This window comes from Cajanus cajan, chromosome 7 (assembly GCF_000230855.2).
Source record: "Cajanus cajan strain Asha chromosome 7, NIPB_CcT2T_4, whole genome shotgun sequence".
NCBI lineage: Eukaryota > Viridiplantae > Streptophyta > Magnoliopsida > Fabales > Fabaceae > Cajanus > Cajanus cajan.
Window position 1 is genome coordinate 15,579,290 of NC_138523.1, and position 6,646 is coordinate 15,585,935.

The 6,646-nt window shown below is 39.7% G+C and overlaps 1 long non-coding RNA gene across 1 annotated transcript; it reads left to right on the top strand.

Annotated features, from left to right (window-relative positions):
* Positions 1–725: 725 nt before the first annotated feature.
* Positions 726–5,313, top strand: LOC145950168 (uncharacterized). The gene is made up of 2 exons (XR_014428272.1): positions 726–2,541; positions 4,107–5,313. It is a non-coding gene; the product is annotated as an uncharacterized LOC145950168 (long non-coding RNA).
* The last annotated feature ends 1,333 nt before the right edge of the window (positions 5,314–6,646 follow it).

Here is a 6,646-nt window from a genome sequence, read left to right on the forward strand (position 1 = left end):
GGTAGTTGTATGCCAAGCTGTCGAAGGGTGAGTTTTGACTGTCTGAGGTGAGATTTGGGGCATATGATATCGATAGAGGGGATTACAGGAGATCCAGCCAAGGTGGGGGCTGTGATCCAGTGGGAGCGTCAGAGGACTGTTACGGGGATTAGGAGTTTTGTTGGGTTAATGGGTAACTATCAGAGATTCATGAAGAGTTTCTCTCGAATAGTAATGCCTTTGACTTAACTGACTTGGAAAGATCAGCTTTTAGTTTGGATGGACGCTTGTGAGCAGAGTTTTCAGGAATTGAAGGAGTGATTGAATACTTCTCCAGTTTTGGTGTTACCTAATACTGGTGAGTATTTTGATGTGTGTTGTGATGCTTTTCACCAGGGGTTGGGCTGTGTGTTGATACAGGAAGGAAGAATAGTAGTGTATGCTTCGAGGCAACATAAGACTCATGAGAGGAATTATCCTACTCATGATTTGGAGCTTGCATAGCTATGGTGGTTGCCTTGAAGTCGTGGAGGCACTATCTGTATGATGCGAGATTCAATGTATTTAAGGATAAAAAGGAGTTTGAATATGAGGCAGAGGAGGTGGATGGAATTCCTAAAGGATTTTGATTTCAAAGTTGATGTATATCCTGGAAAGGCGAGTGTGGTAGCAAATGTATTGAGTAGGAAATTCATTCATGTGTCGGTTATGTTGATTAAGGACTTGGAGTTGATTGAGTAGTTTAGAGATTTGAGACTAGAAGTGGAGGTTGTCCAAGATCACATTAGTTGTGGTATGATCACCATAACTAATGATTTCTTAAGACAGGTGGGAACTAAGCAATTACATGATCTAGAATTGTTGAGGATTTTGGGATTGCTTGGTATTAAGAGGGCAGCTGTTTTTGAGCTTAGTGCTTTGAGCTTAATGCTGATGGAGATTCTCAAGTGGAAGTGTGATAGTGTCACTAAGGACTTTGTGGTTGAGTTGCCTAGGATAGCTAGGAACAGTGACTCTATCTGAGTGATTGTTGATAGGTTGTTAAAGTGTGCGCACTTTCTTCCTATCAAGAGGTGGTCCTTGGAGAGGCTTGCACAGTTGTATATCAGAGAGATAGTACGGTTGCATGGAGTGTCTTACAGTATTATCTCTAACAGAGATCCAAGGTTTACTTCCCGGTGGGCAGACTCTGCATCAGGCTTTGGGAACAAGGTTGAGGTTGAGCTCTGTTTATCATCCACAGATAGATGGTCAGTCGGAGAGGACAATTCAGTCAATGGAGGATCTCTTGAGAGCTTATGTGTTGGATCATCTGGGTAGCTGGGAAGAGGTGTTACCATTGGTAAAGTTTATTTATAATAACAGTTATCACTTGATTATTGGCATGACACTTTTTGAGGCTTTATTTGGCAGGAGGTGTATGACTCCATTATGTTGGTATCAAGAGGGTGAGCCAGTAGTGGTTGGTCCAGAGTTAGTTCTTCAGACTACTGAGATGGTGAGATAAATTCAGCAAAGGTTGAGGGCTACCCAGAGTTGATGAAAGTCCTATGCCGATAAGAGGAGGAGATCTCTAGAATTTGATGAGGAAGAGCATGTGTTTCACATTTTATAGTTGAGGAAGTAAATCCCAGATCTGAGTCAAGTGGTAGAGATGGATGAGGTGCAAGTTAGAGAGAACTTGACCTATGAGAAGAGACCGGTAGCTGTGGTTGATCACAAGTTGAAGAAACTTTGTGGCAAATCCATCAGCTTGGTGAGAATTGTTTGGGATGCAGCTACTGGTGAGGTTACCTGGGAGGTGGAGAGTCAATTCAAGGAACAGTATCCATTCCTCTCTTCAGGTAGACCTATTTTCGGGGACGAAAATTCCTATTTTGTTGGGGAGTATTGTAACATTGTTAAAAAAAAAAAAAAAAAAAAAAAAAAAAAAAAAAAAGAGGCTGATTCAGTAGCCCAGAACGGGCCGTTCCCAAATTGGAACGGGCCGTTCCAAGCTACTGAATTGAACTACATATTGTAGTTGAGAACGGGCCGTTCTGGGAAGGAGAACGGACCGTTCTGGAGGGAGAACGGGCCGTTCTGGAGGGAGAACGGGACGTTCTGGAGGGAGAACGGGCCGTTCCGGAGGGAGAACGGGCCGTTCCGGAGGGAGAACGGGCCGTTCCGGATGAGTTCCGGAACGGGCCGTTCTGATTTCAGAACCGGCCGTTCTGGGCGTTAATTTTGTGCGTGATTTGGGAGTTCGGAACGGGCCGTTCCGAATTCGGTACGGGCCGTTCTGGGCCAATCCGAAAGTCTATAAATAGGGGGTTGGGGGCCTTCAGGAGTTTTGGAGTTTTTAGTGAGAAGTTTTAGAGAGAAGGTCTCTGGGTCAGTGAGCTCCTTTCTCTCCCAAATTTCTCTGTTTGACTCCTTTTCTCCTCTAGATCACTAACTCCTTCTGACTTTTCTTGAAATTCAGATTAGAAAGCTTGTTTTGGAAGGACTGAAGTTCCGAGTTGAGCCTCGAGGGGAAATTATACTTTTGTTCAGTCTTTGGCTATCTGAGCCAATCTTCAGGTAAGGGAAGCTAGAATGTTTGTTATTTAAGTTGCATGTGAGTTTAGAAACTCAATTGATGCATGAAAGTTGAGGATCCATGGCTGGATCGGAGAATTCGCTAATTGTTCAAAGTCTTGGAAAAATGGGGGTTCTAGTGAATTTGATGCATCAGATGGGTGCATGTTGATTCTAGGTTTATTTAAGTTGTATGGAGTCTATGCATTGTATTTTGTGTGTGCATGTGGCTGGATTTGTTGGTGTGGATGAGAGTTTGTGAACTCTGTTATTGGAATTTAGGCCGGGCGCAGGTTGAATGCGCTAGGCGTGGATGAGTCTTGGGACTCTCAGGCTGGGATTAGGCTGGGCGAGCTCAGGCTACGCCGAGCGTGAATAAGTTTATGAATGAATTGATGCTTATGCATGTTTAAAGTTAAAGTTTTAGATCATGTATGTATGATATATGATGTATGGTGAGGTGTGATTCATATGTATGCTTTGTGATGATACGTATGAATGTTTGAATATGATATGACATGCGTATATGTTCATATGAGTATGATTGTTGATCATAATGGTGGGCAGACCATTATGATGTATGATGCATTATTGCATGTGATGTCTTATGACATGTGTATGATTGTTGATCATGATGGTGGGCAGACCATTATGATGTATGATGCATTATTGCATGTGATGTCTTATGACATGTGTATGATTGTTGATCATGATGGTGGGCAGACCATTATGATGTATGATGCATGATTGCATGTGATGCCTATGGCATGAGTCTAGCCTAGGACTTGAGGAGAGGAAAAATATTTTCGAACTGGAAGAGCTCACATAGAGTCTCTTGAGAGTGGTGCTTGGATAGACCACTGATATATGAGAGTGGTGCTCTGGGAGGCCACTGGATTTGGGAGAATGGTGCTCAGATAGGCCACTGGGTTGGGTGAGTCTCCTCTAAGTCCTTAGCTAGTGTTGGAGCGGGGTATGAGGTCGAGGGTTATTCCCTTAACCAAGTACTCGGGAAGGTGCGTGGATCCTTGCGGATAGTCGGTGGGCGAACTCCACAATTGACTTGGTTAATGCATGCCAAGGTCGTGGTAAGCCCGTACCCAGCTGTGCTATACCTGACGGTGGATCTGGACTTCCAATTGTGTAAGTGACATCATCCGAGTAAACCCGAGGGAGGATTATATATCCTGTTTAGCTGTGACCGAGCGGGCGCATTGGGCGTGAAAACGGTTGGGGTGGTTTCGGTAGGATGGAATGTCACTTATACAGCTCTATTGTTGTGGAGATCTCCTAGGTGTATGCGTGACGACGCATTAGATGATTGATATGCATTGATATCTGTCATGAGATGCATTTATTGTATGATTATTAATATGATGAAGTGTGGTGTTTGACTTCATGATTGGTGGATTGTATTTTATGCATGAGTAGTATTGGATAGAGTGTATGGTGTGACTCTATGAATACGATTGTGTAATATAGATTATTATGATTCATTTGTGAATTCTAGCTTACCCTTCTGTTTCCATGTGGTGGAACTGCGATGATCATACTTGGTATGGGAGCAGATCAGGGCTAGCTTGGAGTCGAGGTGACCGCTGCGAGACGGGGAGTTTGATCCTCGTGTTAGGGTTACCATTTTGGGTAGCGATTTTTGTCTGTTTGACCGGCACTAGGAAATATTATTTTTGGGATGACTGTACATATATGGCATTTTATTTTGTATTTAAAGAATTTGGTTATTTTTATTCTTATCTATACCTGTATGTATGAGTTATCCAATTTAATATTTTCCTTAGTTCACTAGTAGTAGTGCAATTCCACTAAGTGTAGAGACCATGGCGGGTCGTTACACCTACCCCACTTATCAACTCCATAAATTGAGACACATGTTGCAACAACATTCACAACACCGGTGATGACAGCTGACATTAGAGCAGCATCGTCCTTAAACCCAATGGAACTAAACAGCACAGGCGCATAAAACATGATCACATTGATTCCAGTGAGTTGCTGGAAGAATGGAATCAACACAGCCATAGTAAGGTGGGGTCGGTATTTTCTCTGCAACAAGTTTTTCCAAGGGTGCTCCACTGTGCTTGAAGCTTCACTAGCTGCCACAAGGTCATTGAACTCTTCATCAACATCATCCACGCCACGAACTTTCTGGAGCTGAGCCTTGGCCTTTTCACGATCACCCCTTTCAATCATGGAATTGGGGGTGTCGGGAAGGATTAGTGATCCGATTGTGATTATGAGGGCAGGAACCATAGCACCACCCAAACTCAACCTCCATCCCCAACCACCTTTGATTTTGGCGGAGAAGTAGTTCAACACATTGGCCACAAGTATGCCAACAGTAATTGACAATTGGAACCCAATGTTGAGTGCTCCTCTATATTTGTATGGAGCCATTTCAGAGAGGTAAAGTGGCACAGCTTGAGTGGCAAATCCGATACCAAAGCCGAGCAAGATCCGACCCACGATCAACATCCAAACGTGTTGGGCAAAGCCGTTGATGAGAGCACCCACGAGGAAAAGCAAGCCTCCAAAAAGCATGGAGAGTTTTCGGCCGAACCTACGCGTGATGGTGGAGGCAACCAACGACGAGAGCAGTGCGGCCAAGTACAAGGATGACGTGAACATGGTTAGTGTCTGGCTGTTGTATTGACAGTACTGGTTCACCGTTTTGTCCATATAGAGGAATTTCCTGACCTTTTTTTTATCTTAATTATCATATATCTCTATCTATAAAAATTTCTTTTATATTATTTTCTTCTATATCTTATATCTGTTTGGTAAACAAGATATAAAATGATACGATAATATCTTATCATATTATATCATGTTGTTTCTTTATCCTATCTCTTATTTATTATGTCATTCTAGTGTATTTTTTTTATCTCGAGAAGAAACTTAGCTTGGGAAGTAACAAAACAAAATAAAATAAACTCTTATTTCTTTTCTCTCTATATATTATGTCATATATTATATTATAATATATACGTAATAGAAAAATACATGATCAATATACACAATATAGAAGATTAATAATAAAAATTAATTTTATAAATTATTATTCTCTTTTATTTAATTTTTAGGTTTTTAATACTAGTTTTTTAATCTATATAAAATAATCTAACTGATACTTAATATAGAACTGCGAGAGAGTACATGATGACTTAGAATATATTTTAATAATTAAAAAAAATGTTTTGAGTTGTCTTGTACATTTCAATAATTTTTTCAAATTCTTTACCGTTGGACTTTGCATCAACAATGAGTAAAACAAATTAATTGTGGACTTTGCTTTGTGCGAACAACTTGGATTATATATGGGCTCATGATATATACACCTCCTATCTTTTATAAATACACCTCCAATCTTTTTTTTTTTTTTTTTATGAATAAAATTCTTAAAATATCATTCTTAACTAAATTCTTATTTTAAGTTTTATTTTTAAATTTGTTTTTTATTCACCCCCTTCTTTCATCATTCTTCTTCTTCTTTTTCTCATTCTCTTTTTTCATCACTCTAGTTATTCTTAGTTATTCTTTGATGATTTATTCTTTTTCGTTTTTCATTCTTGATTTTTCTTCTTTTACAATCAACATAATCATATTTATATTTTTATCTTTTAAATTCTATTTTTCACTTTCTACTTTATTCTTTCTTAAACCCTAATTTTTCATTCAATCTTCATTATTCTCTACATTCAATACAAGGTACAAATTAATATATTAAATTACATTCTATATTTATAATTTTTTTAAACTTATTTAAAATTACTTATGGACAACAGGAATATATAATTAACCTACTTCGATCGTAGATGACGGTGGTGGACGACGGAGATAAAGAAACACGTAAGTTAAATTTGTCATACTTCCTGCAAATAAGATTCGAAATGTTAATTTTAGCATTCACGACATTTCACTTTTCAGCGTGTTTTACCCTTACTTGCACAATTTTTGGAAAACTTCCCAGCAGGTCACCCATCCCTGTACTACTCCAGGTGAAGCACGCTTAACTGTTAAGTTCTGATGAGTAAGTTACCGAAATGTATATGTATGTTGTCAGTATAACTTGTAAAGATTAATTCATTTA